This window comes from Toxotes jaculatrix, chromosome 5 (assembly GCF_017976425.1).
Source record: "Toxotes jaculatrix isolate fToxJac2 chromosome 5, fToxJac2.pri, whole genome shotgun sequence".
Taxonomy (NCBI): domain Eukaryota; kingdom Metazoa; phylum Chordata; class Actinopteri; family Toxotidae; genus Toxotes; species Toxotes jaculatrix.
The window spans coordinates 8,602,775-8,615,055 of record NC_054398.1 but is presented as its reverse complement, the minus strand read 5'-3'; positions in this window follow the sequence as shown (position 1 = coordinate 8,615,055).

The window sequence follows — 12,281 nt, the reverse complement described above, 5'->3', positions numbered from 1 at the left end:
GCTGCTGCCTCACTCACTTGCTCTGCCACGGAGCGCAAAATGCATAAACAATACATCTAGATAATGGCCTGCATTGTTTACTTAGCTCTGAAAATGTATTTGTGCAAAACTCTAAAATGCATTTAGGGGGAATCATTCACTCTGTGTAAAGCCTTGTTGACATTGGGGTGCTCTCAAAAGCAGGGTAAGTGTCATAACAACATCGTATATCACTGTATCAATTGGAATAAAAGGATGGGATGTACATTACTTGGAAAAAAACAGTACATTTGACCAGTATTCGCTCTCCCTGCATTTCTGCACCAACCTGCTTCGTCGGCCATGACAGTGGGTGGGAGGAGGTATGTGATTTAGTGCAGTTGGTTCTAACGACCTCTCTGTCCTTGTGACGAGGACACACAGCCTCAGGGCGCTGGCATGGAGGATGTGCCTTGGACCGCCTGGCACCTCGCCTGGCACCACGCGTGGCAACACGTCCACACTCTGCCGCCCTTCTGATGGATTGGCCTGTCTCTGGTGCCACCTTCATGAAATCACTTTTTGATTTGTTGTCATGTTTTTCTCCTTTTTTTCCTGCTTCTTGGGTTTTTCACAGGTAAGAACACCCTCTGGTCAGGTATTACAAGAGTGATTAAATTAACCTTCAATAAATCAGCATAATGGAGCATTACCTGTGAGCGTGTGTGCGTGCCTGCCCGACAGTATGAAGGTGTGCGATCAGGGGGGTCAACATCAAATGTCCATCCATGACTACTATATGAAACACAGTTGCCCCGTGGCTGAAGCTGCTCTTTCCAATGTGCCATTTCACAGGAAACACATCAATAAGGCGCGATTACAAGGCTGACAAAATTAATCTCAACTGTCATTTCACAGAGCTTGGGTTTGAGAGTGCTCTGATCAAGTTACATTAGTGGGAAGCTACTGAATGATTTGGAGAGGAATCAAAATCCATTTGACTCCCCTTCTGTTTGGCTAAGGCTTATTATCATCAAGAACCATTTCTTATCAGATACAAATGACATTTATGAGTGCATTTTAATCCAAGTTCGTGAATTTAATGCATATAATGCTGTAAGTATGGAGCTTTGTTTTATCAGCAGCTAGTGTAGCAAATGACATCTGAAGCAGAGAGGCAGTAGAACGACTTTCAGTGTGAGTGTACACAGACCTGCTGTCCATAATCCTTAAAGCAGAGGTGGGAGAAATACTGAGATCCTAAGTTCATATCGCAATACCACACTGTAGGTTCTACTACTTAATGAGTGTTAAGTTGTATTCTGCGATGATTCTAAGTATAATCACTGAAATATTACCACTGATGTATTTTCATGTAAGCAGCATTTCTACGTTGTAACCTATTAACCTATAACAATCTATAACAATGCATCATGTTTTACAAAGTGAGTTTATGAGTTATATGTAAAATTGTTGTATGTTTAAAAAGTAACTATAGCTGTAAAATAAATGTAATGGAGTTAAAAAGTACAACCAATTCCCCACAGATTGTAGTGAAGAACTGCATATCAACAGTTACACTCCACCACTGCTTTTTGGTGTCACATATTTGGCTGGAAAAAAAAGTTTCAAAGGATAAATGTCATTGTCTTGAATTATAGCTGAAGGTAAATGGTTTTATTAAGAAAGCAATGCGTAACACAACACTGTTCTCAAAACAAGCTGATTTGGCAGATTTTGCTTCATACAAAAGGAATATATTTTTTTTTACGACCGAGCACTTAGCTGTGATTTGTTAAGATAGATAAATTCTGTAACAGGAAGTCCAACACAAATTTCAACACAGAGTTCTTACTGTTTCTCATCATAAAAGTCATTCCTGACAGAGTAACAAACTAAACCTCAGTCAACTCATTCTTTCCATCTGTCTTCAGTGTCCTTCACAAGCAAATCTTGACAGCTCTGTCCAGAGAAGGAAGGCAAACTCAGGACATCTGCTTCTCTGCTTCACAGAGACATGGCAGGGATTTTGACACAGGGTGTCAGGGTAATCTGACAAGACAAGCCTCATGTTTTATCGGACCATTCAAAAAATGTGCCGCCGTCGCTCTGGCTCGTGTCTTCCGTACATCATTCTGTCTTCTCCTTGACTGTTATGCATCGCGTAGGTGGCATTGAAATGGAATGTCCTGTAAAACAGACGAAAGAGGGGAGAGAGGGAAAGAGAGGGAGAGAGAGAGAGAAAAAGAAGAGTCAGACCCGTGACCTCTTCGGCCGTGCGATGTGTCTGGAGCTGGCAGGGGACGCAATTGAGAGTGACACTCCTGGTTGGAGCTGCCAAACTGCCACTTCCTGTCCTCTTTATTCACACATAACAGGAGTGTAAGCTGGACATCTGAAGAGCAGAGAACAGACATGTGTCTCCTTGTACAGGCATCGCTTCTGACTGTCATTATTGTGGTTCACGGCCACGACTGTCAAAATCACAGCCCAGCACCCATCTGCCAAACAAGGACAGAAAAATAGGGAAAATGAGAGGAAAGCAGTATGATGGGCCGAGATATGAGATTGTGTGTTTCTTTTTCTTGTAATTGACTGAAATATGAAACTTTCTTTGTCATCATTGTTCCCTTTGTTCAACTCTTTATGGCTCCTCTGGTGTATCATTGGATTTGGGAGTCCTCTGTGGCTCAGCGCGATCGAATTGCTGTAGAATTGGAGAAATTTGACTCATAATTTTGATGTTTTGTGTTGAATAACCCTTTAACTTTGTTAGGATCAAGTTTGTCACTCCTCCTCTTCTGCTCTCTCCTTTAATGGCTTTGTTTTTCTCCTTCCCAGCATCACTAATAACGCTTGTGCCTGAGATGGGTCACTTTCACCAATACAAATAAGATTCAAAGTCATGTGTCCAGCTCCAGGTTTTCATTGAATTCTGTCCCCTTAGGTCAAGTTTGTTTTATTTCTCTGATATTCCTGTCTTTCCTGCCTTTGTCTTACCACTATATTCATCTGTTTCTGCTCTTTTCTCTTTTTTTCTCTCTTTCTCTCTCTCCCTCCACGCAGACACACACTCTCTCACTCGCACACACGCACACATTATCCTTGGGCTATTACCAGGATAAGTCAATTTGATCCATCCAAGGCAGTGGATGTCATTTTATTCATATATTTTCAAGCCTAGTGACTTTATTAAAGGCTACTGCTTCAATCTATCCTGAATGGATGAATGCACCCACTGATGAAACACAGGAAAAAATGAGGCCCACACAGCCTGAAATGACCACAGCCAATCAGCCTGTCATTTCCAAACATGTTCTCAAATTCTGTATTTTATATGCAATCGAAAACAGCTTGGTGACTCCGAAGCTTTTGGCACAATGTTTTCTATTCATCTGTGAGTGAAGAGACAGAGAGCTGCCTGCCCGCCTTCCAATGACAAGAGAATGGCTGTTGAGACTTCCAGCTTGGGGGAAAAAATGAGATGTTACAGTCAGTGGAGGCACGGAGCAGAGAAAGTTGGAGACGAGACAAAAATGTGTCTATTCATGCCAACTGGTGTCCTGACCCTCCTCCAGGCTGCCATTGCCTTCTGTCAGGAGAGGGAATTAAAGGGCCATTCACCAGACATGAAGACTTCCACTTCTTTCCGACCAAGCCTCATCCGTTCTCCCTCACCCTGCTCTCACTGATTTTAGGTCAGCTCTAATACCTAATAGGTGCTGAAAGAAGAAACTTCCCGGCAAGGTTCATTCAGAAAAACATGCAGGTCCTGTCTCTTTAAGGTGAATATGGAAATGCCACAGTGCACATAGTCAACTAGTCTTCCAGAGCAGAGGGGAAGGTCATGGAGAGTTCAGAGCGAAAGCGATGACTGATGGCTGTAGAGGGACTCTGGTGTCTGCTGCTGCACCTCAAAGACCGGGCTTCACCGGTTGCAAATAAGTCAGGGACCGAGCTGGGTCCAGACTAAGGACAGGCAGGGCTCAATTTAAGTCACAGTGAGTCTGAAATTAACTGGATCAACAAGTCATAGAAGGCCTGTTCTTTCTCTGCTGAGATGAGAAACTCTGATGATACTTTAGCTGTCAGCTACCTTGTCAGATGTAAAAAAAAAAAAAAAAGAAAAAGAAAAGAAAGCTGGCCAAAACTGAATTTGAACTCACATAAGATTGCTGAACACCAACAGCCCAATCAGCCTTCTCCTCCTTTTATTTCCAGCTAAGACATGACAATTTTCTGTACTTATGAGAAATTGATCACTGCAACACTATTTTTTTTTTTACTTAAGAGGAGATTCCAGTATTTGTCAACTTGGATCTTATTCTCACATTTTGTCCATAACCATTTTATTCTGAGAAACATGGACTCAGAACAAGAACACAAGGAGTGCAAGCCCCCCTACAGTTTTCCAAAAAACTTGAATTCACCAAAATCTTTCCTCCAACTGAGAGTAAACACATAAAGTAGGCCCCTAGAACCAAAGAAATCCCTGCACCTGTTGTAGTGAGATGCATGGCATAACATAGCAGATCCACTGTATGCCAAGGAGCTGACCATTTATGACACATTTGGCAGGAGGGGCTCGGCTCTTTGAGGGAGCTCTCATAGTATTCAAGCTGCAACAAGTATTCTGCTGGGACAGCTACGTGCCACATCACATCACAGTAGCTGTGAACATACATCAACATTAGATCTTGGTGGAAGAGGTTGAGAGCTGCAGCGGCAGGAGATCAGCAAACAGAGCAATAGTAATCAAACAGATGTTCCAGTTGATTCCAGCTGTGGCAAATTGCTCTGCAAATTAGTCCATCTATGAATATGGTGGGCTATTGTGTGTGTAACAAAAAGGGTGTGACTACCTGCACTGGCTCAGATCAAAAACACCTCAACCTGAAATCCACAGATGTTCCCAGAGTCTGAAAACCCAGCTCAGGAACTTTGCTATGCAGTTTGCTACAACAGCCGCAGGGATTTCACAGGGGGGGTAATAGGTGGGTTTCACATGACGTCACGACACAGCGGCGCGAGGGCGCAAAATTCAGAAAGAGGGCAGGAAGTGTTTCAGCTGACTGACACTGAGAATCTACCGTGTAGAAAAATGCCAGTTTTGTGTAGTTTACCGGTGATCAAATCGTTCCTGTAGAGAAAAAGAACAACACAGAACAACTACAGAACGACGCCGTTAAAGGTGGATTTTAAACCTACGTCTGCGATCGGGAGGAGCAGTCTGCTAATGCCTGTGTCTGCAGTGACCACTTTGTCAAAGGTATGTTAGCTAGCTAACTTGGTTTTTGTGGCTGTGTTTATATCATTGGGTTGTCGCTTAATGCTTATTTACATAGTAATAATTATTAAGTTGCCGGTAGTCTAATATGGACTTCAGTGGGACTTTTTAGGCTGCCCTAGCGTTTTAGGGGACCTTGACTCAGTAGTCCAAATGCTATTTCGCTGTCATGCCATAGCATACATTAGTATTTCTTTGTAATTGACAAATAAACCCCCTTGTATCCCTGTAAGATGTTTGTTGACATTATAGCCGACGTATTTCTGTAAATCTGAGAAAGACACACGGATAGCGATTTGCAAAACGTATTGTCGAAATTTCAAGAGGGGGCGCATCTGCAAAGAATTTCTCCAGGTCGGGTTTAATTTACACCTGAAATCCAAACATCTCGATCGCTATGCGGAATATGAGGCGGACGTTTTTTTAAAGGCAAGGAAGTTTAAAACTTAAAGCGCTGCAACTCTTGGTGCATTTGTTGTTGTTAAAGGCCTACGGTTAACATGTGGACTATGGCAAACTTTGTTTTGATACACTATTATGTTGTAGTGCAAGTGCAACTATTATGTTGCACTTGACTTATATGCACTTTGTGTTTTATGAGAGAACATATTTAATTTTACAATCTTGTTTAAATTGATTTATTCTTTGAAACATTCATATTAATGTATGTAATCACAATGCCTTGTAATTTTAATGAGGTTAGTACACAGTCATAGCCATAAATGCAATGGTACTATTAATTAGCAAAATAATTTCTTTCGGTGTTTCGGTTTTCGGCCTTGGTTTCCTCATTTTCGGTTTTCGGTTTCTGCCAAGAATTTTCATTTCGGTGCATCCCTATTGGTGATCTTAACATCCTTGACTGTTGGCAAATCTTTAATGTCTGTTAAAGAAAACTCGCTCATCTTCATGAGGTCCAACATATTGTTTGATTAATTGTGTGTATCTCCGTCTCTACATGGGATCTAAACCCGTACAATACGGACTCTGCTAATATTTTCTCCATTGGCTTTGACATGTAACTTAATTCCCGCCCGTCATGTGAAATCGCTCCGCCTACGTGCGTCATTGTGATCACGTGACTGAAACCCAGCTACGTTCACCTTCATCAAAATCATCTCAACAGATCGAGATGATTTCTGTTAAGCTGAAGTTTTCCAAAAAGCCATAAGTGACTCCCATGACCCAAATGAGTCTGTATTTCACAAATCTTTGCTTCAGATGTGGTGAGATGATAAAATATTTGAGGGAAAAATATATGAAAACAGGGACAGGAATAAATACTTTAAAGTGATGTGTAGAGGGAAAATAGTTGATTGGTACTGTAGTGTTTTTAGTAAGCCCCTTTACTATATTGTTTGTATGTTTAGACTTTTTTTTTTTACAAGAAGTGGAAGTGGAGGAACATCACATCGAGACTTTGCATCCACAGGGTGACCGACATCAAGCTTTGATGACATCCTGTGGTCTTCTCAGTGCTTTCTGTTTGACTTAACCACACCAAGCGATAAACCAGAGACTCCCACAGCTGTGGAGAAGAGAGATATGTGCTAGCGCATGTGTGTGACAGTTACAGAATCTAAATTCATCTCCTCTTGCCTCCGAAAGCCTCCCGCAGCCCTCCACCTCCTCTTCCACCCTCCTCAACTATCAGAGCTGTATCGTTTTGCAAACCTCTGCGGTGATGTTGTCAGGCTTCTTTCTGTGAAGTGGCCCCAGCCATAAAACAACAGTGACGTGAGTGATTGATCCAGCAATGAGGATGGCAATACTCCTCTGCATCAATATGAAGGCAGCCTGCGGGACTGGAGCCCTTTCAGACAGCTCTCTGTTTCTCCTCAGAGGAAAAATCCATACACAATTGATGGCAGTTCAAAGAGAGGCTTTATTGTGGGATATCAAATAAAACATCAGAGAACACAGAGAACGGGAGAGAGCGATAGAATGAAAGAGTGCACGTGAGTGAGTGAGAGAGTGAGGGTGTGAAAGAGGGGGGGGCAGAAAGAGCGATCTGCATTTTGCTTTATCTCCTTTTTGCACCTGAATGGAAATGAACTGGCTTAGATGAAATGGAGAGACTTTGTCGTTTGCAGAGGACTTGCAAACAGCATGTGGATGTCAACAGTATCTATGGTGCAATTACACTATATGATCCTACACAAAAACGGTATGCAGATACAGAGACCAGGTGATTGTGTGCGAATGAAGACAACCTAGATAGGTCGGTAAAGGTGTTAAGTATTTATAGGGTTATTTCAGGGTATAAGAGAGAAGTGCAAGTAAGAGGGAGAGATATCAGTCGTTTCCTGTCTGTTCTCTGCAGCCTGGCCTTCGGCAAACCCCGTTATGATTTCATCAGCACTGCTTCTAATCCACTTACTTAATGAAATACATAATTAACACAGCGTAATTGTGGTAGGGACAGTTTTGACTGAAATCATTTCCTGTGGCCACTGTTGCTGTAATTGAATGTGTTCTTCACACCCAATCGAGACCTTTGGGTTGAAGCAGAGGTTTGCTGGTTTTCCCTTAATTTGTTTTCTCGTGTGGTTAAATGAGAGGACTATTGTTTGTGTCTTATTGTTTATCCATTTGTTGTACGGACACACAGCAGACTCCAGTGATCAGATTTTGATTGATATTTGGGTTGCATGGCCTAAAATTACACTGACTAATGAAGAGTGGAGCATTATTTCTTCATTTTCCCATGTTTTGTATGCAGTTTTGTCTGATCAGATATTGACTAAATTTAAATAAAAATATGTTCACTGCGGCAGATACAACCTGTTTTAACAATACATAAACAGTCCTGATGAGATGCTGTAATTACAAGTGAAAGCAAGCTAATATATTTAGGCGTAACTGGCTGGTTTCATTCATAAGACATGCAGTGCTTAATGTTGCTTTGATTTCTATTTCTTTTCATTCTACCTGTTCTTCTCTCTCCCTCTTTCTCTTTTTCTCTGTCTTGCTCTTTGGTCATGATTGATCGATGTGTCAGGTATGATGGGGCATCATGGCGTTAGAGCGGGCTTGCACTCAGTCCTGTGACTGCAGCAGATGGCACAGCTGAGTATTAGAGTGGGTTCACCTGCTGTTTGCTCTCCTGCTTCCTGCTTTACTGCTATCAAATACCACCAAGGGAGAGCGAAGGAGTGAGAAGGGAGGAGGAAGGGAGGAGGGAGGTGAGGGAAAAGTTGCGAGGCTGGCAGGGAGAGCAGGTTTCAGAAAGAAAGAAAGGGAGGTGACAAATCAGAAAGATGGGTAAAGGAAAATACGAACAGAGGGAGATGAGACGAAGACATGATGAGTTAGGATGAGGGAGGCATGCGTGATTGTGCACACAGAGGTGATGCAAAAAAAGAGGGCGCAGAATGAAGACTGAAAAAAAATGAACATGCTGTATTCTTTCAATGATCTCTTTCTCTTAATTTCCCTGTGCGTTGTTCTCCCTGTCCTTCTCTCATACTCTCAGTCATAAAGCTCAGATCATAAGCTCATAATGACGGGATGTGGTCGAGGATCCATTTAACACCCGTTCCAGACCAGTGGATGAGTACAGATAGAGGGGCTTAAGAGACACACAAAGTAACTATGACTGATTGCTGAGCCTGGTGACTCCAAGGGACATCCTCTGTGTAATTCTCTTAGTGTAGCATAATATCATTTATCCCACAAATAGACATATGACCCTGCGGTACCCGTGTCACTCAGAGTTCAAGACTCGGGGAGTGCACTCGAAGGACAGGACACACACTCATAATTACACACAATCTGGTTAGTGCACACGCATAAACATATATTTGGCACACACATGCCTGTGCCGTGCACTAATGGTGCCGCATGAACACAGGCGCACATAGACACAGATAAGAAACGTCATTCACACATAAACACACATGCTCATTACATATGCATAACCAGCATACAGCGTCGAGGGCATTGCTGACTAATAGAAGCTCTCTATGCGGCCTGCAAACATAAGCGTGTTATCAGTGATGAATTCCACCACACCTACCCACCTTGACAGCAGTCCAAGCGACAGCCTCCTCGGCTGCTATCTGCCCTCTACAGCCCTGCTCCTGGGCTGTTTGGGGATGAGTGGCAGGTGTGTGTAAATGCTGGAGCCGATATGTCACAGGCACCAATCTGCAGTCCCCGGGGATTCTACTGGGAGTTCAGCCTGAGTATCACACCGCGGAGAAAACAATTTCTGCTGCCAATACTCCCGCGCATATGAGAAATGTTTTAATATTTGCTGCTGCTTTATGGCCGCGGCTGTGACAGTGATGGAGAAAATGTCAGCTTTTTCCACCCTTAAATGCCACTCTTTGTCTCAGTCTGTTTCTTTTCATTGATCTCTGCCTCTGCCTCCGAATCAATAAGGTCCACGAAACAGTCGCTTGTCTGAGAATGCATTGCTGTTTCCCCCTCTCAAACCTTTCAGCGATACAGGATTTCACACTTTACTTTCTTTGCCTAATTAGTTATCCAATATGGGCCCAGCTTGTGTAAGGCAACATGTACAAAGGGAGAAATAGCATTGTAATTCCACAGCTGATTTAGTTGTCAGTCACTGGAAAGAATGTGTGGCCCCCATCACCACCAGAGAATAGGCTTATGCAGACATTGTGTTGGGGTAAATTTGTATGCTCACTTTACTTTCTTTGGCTCTGAGTTGTAGTTTTGTGTGTTTTGTCTAAACTGCAGAAACATTTAGCCCAATAATAGGAGCAGAAAAAAAAGGACTACAATACCTCCCTTCTTCCCTCCAGCTACTCTAGAGCTCAGCAGAGCCTCGTCGATAGTAAGTGACCCAAACTTGCACTCTCACAGGGTGAAGGGTAATTCAGTCAGTGTTGTCACTCAGCTGCAGTCCCCCTTCAGTTCTCCCCTCTGGTGCGGCCGCAAAGAGGGAAGAACAAAAGAGATAGAACAGTAACAGTTTAAGGCTTGACCAGGATGGTGGATGTTCTTCATCGACCGTGGCCCTTAGGAGTAGACTGTAACTGGAGCCCGTGTCAATCCCGATCAGATATCTGTGATGTCAGTTAAGTAGACACAGGAAGTGATTTAAACCGACTGTTTTGTTTTAAGTCGCATAGATATTTCATCAGATGACTGAAGGGTTAAGATTAAATTGTGAGCAACAATAGGTTCATTTAGTTGAATCGTTGATTCTGGGGTCGTTCAGGGGACACCAGGGAGAGTGATGATATAATATAACGCATCACTTCCCTTACATGTCGACAGGGCAGACAATTAAAGGTTTGTTCTCACAAGAAATGTCTTCCATTCCTGAGGGTTGGAGGAGGACAAAGAGGAGGGTACATGAAAATAATCCCTCCTGAGACTTCCTGGACAGTGTATTGTCTTTATAGACACATGTCGATATACTTGCACATGCACACACACTCACAGTGTTCATATTGTACTGTGGCAGACAAAAACACACACAGAATTCAAACGGTCATAAAGTATAACAATAGATATACTGTAAATCTTGTAATTTATTTTTCGTGAAGAAAGGAAACAGATGTACAATACCTGGAAGCACCAAACTTTACGCACGCTGCAGGCAGTTACAGGTTAATGTTTAAAGCAAACACACCACTTATAGGGGTTTACGACTCACTTTAACAATTCACGTTTTCCCTATGGCCCGCTACAGTTCAGTCAATATTTACAGCATGAACAGCTGTCTACCAAATCCTGTTTCTGACCTTTCATGTTATCCTAACAGTCAGAACAGAGAGCTTTTGAACAATAAATGACTGACTGGTTTCACGGATGAACTTTGTTTTAACTCTTTAAAGGAATAGTTCCACGTTTGGGGAAATGCACTTTTCTTTCTTGCTGAGAGTTAGTAAGAAAACACATACCACCTTCATATCTGTCCATGGTATAAAGGTTAAAGCTACGGCCAGAAGACAGCAAAAAAAAAAAAAAAAAAACTGGTAACAAGGGGGAACAGCCTGGAATAGTTCTTAGTAGGCTACAGCAAATGTGTCTTAAGGGTTTCTTGACTTAAGGAAAACAGCAAATTATCTCCTGTTGTGAAAACCCACACCCAACAAGGTAACACAATGCTTTTTGTAAGAATTAAACAATCAGGGTAGACTGTTTTACTTCGTGAGCTTCAGCACAGCTGATAGGCGGCTTTTGTTGCCAGTTCTTACATGTTGCCCTTTTAAGACTTACCTTTTTTTAGTTGTGCATTTTACCTGGATCCATTTTTTGACAGGATGTTGTTTTTCTAAAATGTCCCCAATAACCATAAAGGTAAAAGTCTAATGAATCTGTATTACACATTTACACTTATGTAACTTTTCATAGTACAAGCAGTATGTGGAAGCACATAGTGGATAAAGGTTAAGGTGCTCCAGACAATATAATTCTTAAAATGAAGCTTTATCTTTAAGAGCATCACGCCTGGACGTCTCAGCCACTTTTCTCATTGATCTGCAACAGAGCTACATGAACTATGGCTAAATCTGTTACAACACCACTGTTCAATCGTCACCACAGAGCTGAGGCAGAACCTCTCTGAACTTCCTAAAGGTAGCATTTATTTTCACTGTATAACATCATCAAGTTTTTCTGTTATTTTCGCCAAACCTGTAGATTTTCATGTGATCAAAAATTAGAATAAAAAGAATTTATTTAATGAAATTAAGATTAACATGCCTGTGATCATCCATAAATGTCTACATGTCTTTATGACTGAGATATCACATTCTAATCCCAAAAGTCATTGACACTCTTCTGGAATTTTCAGAGAGACACACACACACACAGACACACTGACGGACACACTCCACATGAGGCAAGTCCTCGAGAAAACATGAGTAAGAGAAACTGATGGTGTGTGTACACGAGGTCTTCAGAGCACTTCAGCTAAGGTGCTACAGCTTGTCAAAGCAGCCCAGTGTCAGGTGACAAGGCATCACGCCGCCTCAGACAGAAATGGCCCAGTAATGTCTGAGCCGATGAACCACGGGCCGCAGCTTTGTCCCTCCATCACAGCTGAGTCCAA